Source organism: Pelobates fuscus, chromosome 12, assembly GCF_036172605.1.
Source record: "Pelobates fuscus isolate aPelFus1 chromosome 12, aPelFus1.pri, whole genome shotgun sequence".
In the NCBI taxonomy this organism is placed as follows: Eukaryota; Metazoa; Chordata; class Amphibia; order Anura; family Pelobatidae; genus Pelobates; species Pelobates fuscus.
In genome coordinates, this window is record NC_086328.1 from 89,303,283 (window position 1) to 89,307,721 (window position 4,439).

Genomic DNA, 4,439 nt, shown 5'->3' on the forward strand with positions numbered 1-4,439 from the left:
TGTTATCTATCATATGTAGACCAAGTGTTCATATAATGTCTAACCTGAAGCCTTGTTGATTCAACTATACACAGCTGCTGCCCACAAATAGTCAGTTTCGAGACACCTTTCTGTTATGTACTGAAAAAACCTAAGCAATGTAAATCGCTACTGTTTCTATGCTTTAAAAAAAAAAAAAAGAGTGCTAGACCCACTGTCTACCCCAATGTTTAATTTGTTTATGATGCGCTAGAGGACTGCCTTTGGGGTACCTCACAAGCAAATGTTAACGTATGCACTACAAAAATAAAGAATTAAAAAAAAATAAAAATAAAAAAATAAAAGAAAGAACGGTATGGTCCTACGCGTTTCGTTCTGCAAAGAACTTCATCAGGGACCGTATTCAAAATAAGATAAAATCAATATGCAATTACAGCATGTGAAAAATACATGCTATTCCCCCCATCCGCGAGTCCTCTTTAAATAGGGCTACTCCCTGTGTCCATTGGTGGTTCCGTGGGTGGTGTCCAGTGTCCATTGCTTGATTGGTTCTATGGGGGAGCTGATCAGCTGCTTTCCATCCTCCTCGTATTGCTGTGATCAAATTTTGCCGCGTTCGAATAACCGGAACCGGAAGTAGGGGTTGAACCGCACTTCCGCGTTCCATTTGCGTTCCACCTGCGGTTCATATGCGTTCCACCTTCGTTATAATTCAGCATAAATATACAATCGAAAAAATACAATATATTCTATCTGCTAAAGAGAAAATGGTATTAATGACCTTATTGACTGCATATTTTGTGTGTAATTAGAAAAAATATATGCATAATCAATCGCTATTAACTGCTATGTTATTGTTTAACATAGCAGTTAATAGCGATTGATTATGCATTATTTTTTCTAATTACACACAAAATATGCAGTCAATAAGGTCATTAATACCATTTTCTCTTTTCTCAGTGTTTCTCAGTGTCATTGTTTAACATAGAAGTTAATAGCGATTGATTATGCATATATTTTTTCTAATTACACACAAAATATGCAGTCAATAAGGTCATTAATACCATTTTCTCTTTAGCAGATAGAATATATTGTTTTTTTTCGATTGTATATTTATGCTGAATTATAACGAAGGTGGAACGCATATGAACCGCAGGTGGAACGCAAATGGAACGCAAGTGGAACGCGGAAGTGCGGTTCAACCCGTACTTCCGGTTCCGGTTATTCGAACGCGCCAAAATTTGATGACAGCAATACGAGGAGGATGGAAAGCAGCTGATCAGCTCCCCCATAGAACCAATCAAGCAATGGACACTGGACACCACCCACGGAACCACCAATGGACACAGGGAGTAGCCCTATTTAAAGAGGACTCGGGGATGGGGGGAATAGGATGTATTTTTCACATGCTGTAATTGCATATTGATTTTATCTTATTTTGTATACGGTCCCTGATGAAGTTCTTTGCAGAACGAAACGCGTAGGACCATACCGTTCTTTCTTTTAAATATATTTTATATTGATGGTGATTATTCACTTTTAATCAATAAAAAAACATCTTTTTCTACCATTACCTGTTTGGAGTCCTGAGCATCATTAAGGAAGCCGATAAAGGAGCCAAGGGATTATCAACCCCCCATTTCAACCAGGGGAGGCACCCTATGAGCGATATATTCTACTTAATTCTGTGAGTGCATTTGTATTTAGCGCATAGAAAACGTGTTAACTATTGTTGTATACTTTTATGTTCCTTTCAGATTAACTTCCAGCCGTATCCCGAAGTTCCCTATTGCATAACCCCTGAATTGTCTGTAGGGAAACCCCTTGCATAGGAAATCCCATAAATACTGGAAGTGTGTGAATAAAACCTCAGTTGACCTCCAAGCTATGTGTCGTCTAGTTCTTGGAGGGAAGGGATTGTAACTACGCTACCTGTCTTGTACCTGTTTTGGATTGCCTTTCCTGTCTACCAGCAGAAATACCTTGGATAATACTGCTACTCTGCTACACCATTACATAGCAGCAAATAGATATTTGAAGCTGCTGGTGCCTCTGTAGTCCCACGGACATCAAGGTGTAGAGTCCTCCAGAGTCTTGCAACTGTGCATAAACCTTCTATTCGGCCACCACTAACCAATGCTCACAAGCAGAACCGGCTGCATTTGGCAGAAAAATACATGAAGACTAATTTTCAAACATTCCTGTTCACTGAAGAGTGCCATGCAACCCTGGATGGTCCAGATAGATGGAGTAGTGGATGGTTGATGGACGGCCACCCTGTTCCAACAAGGCTGTGACGTGGTGGTGGAGTCATGTTTTTAGGCCGGAATCATGGGAAGAGAGCTGGTCGGCCCCTTTAGGGTCCCCGAAGGTGAAGGTTTGACTGACCACTTTCTTCCCTGGTACAGAAGGAGGAACTATGCTTTCCGTAATAAAATCATCTTCATGCATGACAATGCACCATCTCATGCTGCAAAGAATACCTCTGCATCAATGGCTGCTATAGGGATAAAAGGAGAGAAAGTCATGGTGTGGCCTCCATCCTCCCCTGACCTCAATCCTATTGAGAACCTTTGGAGCATCCTCAAGCAAAAGATCTATGAGGGTGGGAGGCAGTTTACATCCAAACAGCAGCTCTGGGAGTCTATTCTGACATCTTGCAAACAAATTCAAGCAGAAACTGTCCAAAATCTCACAAGTTCAATGGATGCAAGACTTGTGAAGCTGCTATCAAATAAGGGGTCCTGTGTTAAAACGTAACATGACGTGTTAAAATGTTTAAAAAGTTAAAATGTTGTATAAGTTTGATTGAAATAGCTTTTGATTTCGGTAAATATGCTGCAAACACAACAAATGGCAATTTTCAGTTCTTTACAACCTATAAAGTGTTTTGAAACTTACTGTGCGTAATAATTTGGAACAATACTGTTATCATTAGGAGGTTTGTTCAATAAAATTTGAATTGTACTCGTAATAGTTGATAATATGAGAATTATGCTGACTGTTATTTACATCAGTTATTTAGGTAAATGAGAAAAATATAATTTGCATAATAATTTGGAACAGGGTGTAATACTAGAAGACATCAGAGGGCTGATGTTTAAAGACAACTTAGAATTAAGCGACTTTAAGACTAAAGGGATGGTTAGGGCTTACCTTCAATATGGTGTGAACTGCAACTCCCATGCCTTCTTAGGATATGACATTCTTGTTTGTGGGTGATAGAAGTTACAGTCCTCAGGATCTTAAAGGCAGGTATCCCAAGCCACCTAACCCAACATTACCAACTCCTAAATCTAAAGCAAATTGTAAGTTGCTGTACCTTACATTACAGGGTTAAGAAATAAACCCATGCACCCCATGTAAGGCACTCAAAGGGGCGCAGCACCCAACCGGGCCTCTTATCAGTGATAAACAAATAATGCCCATCGGGTGGCTGCAAATTATTTACAATATCCTGTAAATCACACACACAATCTGATATACATTGTGTGATTTCGGGGATACTGTATATGATTTGCGGGTGTCAGTGAGCTGCTAAGAAAATGCGGTTGTCTCCTGGAGCTCCCGGGAGACTTGGGATCTCTGAAAAGACCATATTTTATCTAACTGAAAAATGAGTGTGGCCTGCGCACACAAACATTTCTGATGAATAGGCCCACTGCAGAAAAAACTTGAACAGCTCTGGCCTCGAGTATTGCACAAGCATGTTAATGCAACATTCGTTGGGCACAAACTTGGGATGGCAGGACAGGACCCTGAAATCAATACTGTTCTGCTAGAATCGGAACTATTGGGAGGCTTGCTCAAAGTGAATAAGCAAACTGTGCACTACAGGATTTAGCTCAAAGGAAATTACTTGCAGAAGTTTCCAACTCTAGAGGAAGCGGTGCACCCAAGGGACCCAGGTAAGTTGTTTGACTTACTGGGAGAGGGTTGCCAGGGCACTCCTGGCACCATGACCACTACAGAGGGGCGTTAAATGTTTCAATTCACTGATCACCTTTGCTGTGTTTTATGTGTTGAATACAGGTAGTTTACCATTATTAGCCAGCATTGTAAATTCTTTTTACGTGAGTCACACAATAAAATATTATTTTCGAAATAAAAAAAAAATATATATATATGTTAAAGTTGCAATTCAAGTTTACAACTCACTACTCTACCCCTGAACATAAAAAAGCCAAAATAGATTAGTTTCAAATAATGGCGGCGTTTTAAAAACAAAAAGTTAAAAAAAAAAGAACGAAAAAAAACCCAAAGACAAACAAACAACACAGTCACGCATGCGCGTTGCAGAACCAAGTCTAACATGGAACTACCCAACCAACACGTTTTAGAGAGGCTTGGCTACTGCGCATGCGCGCAGCTGGCGGCTCCCAGCGAATCCCAGCATGGGAGGAAAGAGTGCGTCGCCGCGCCGATGACGTCACGCGCGACGCGCAGCCTCAGTGAGGTTG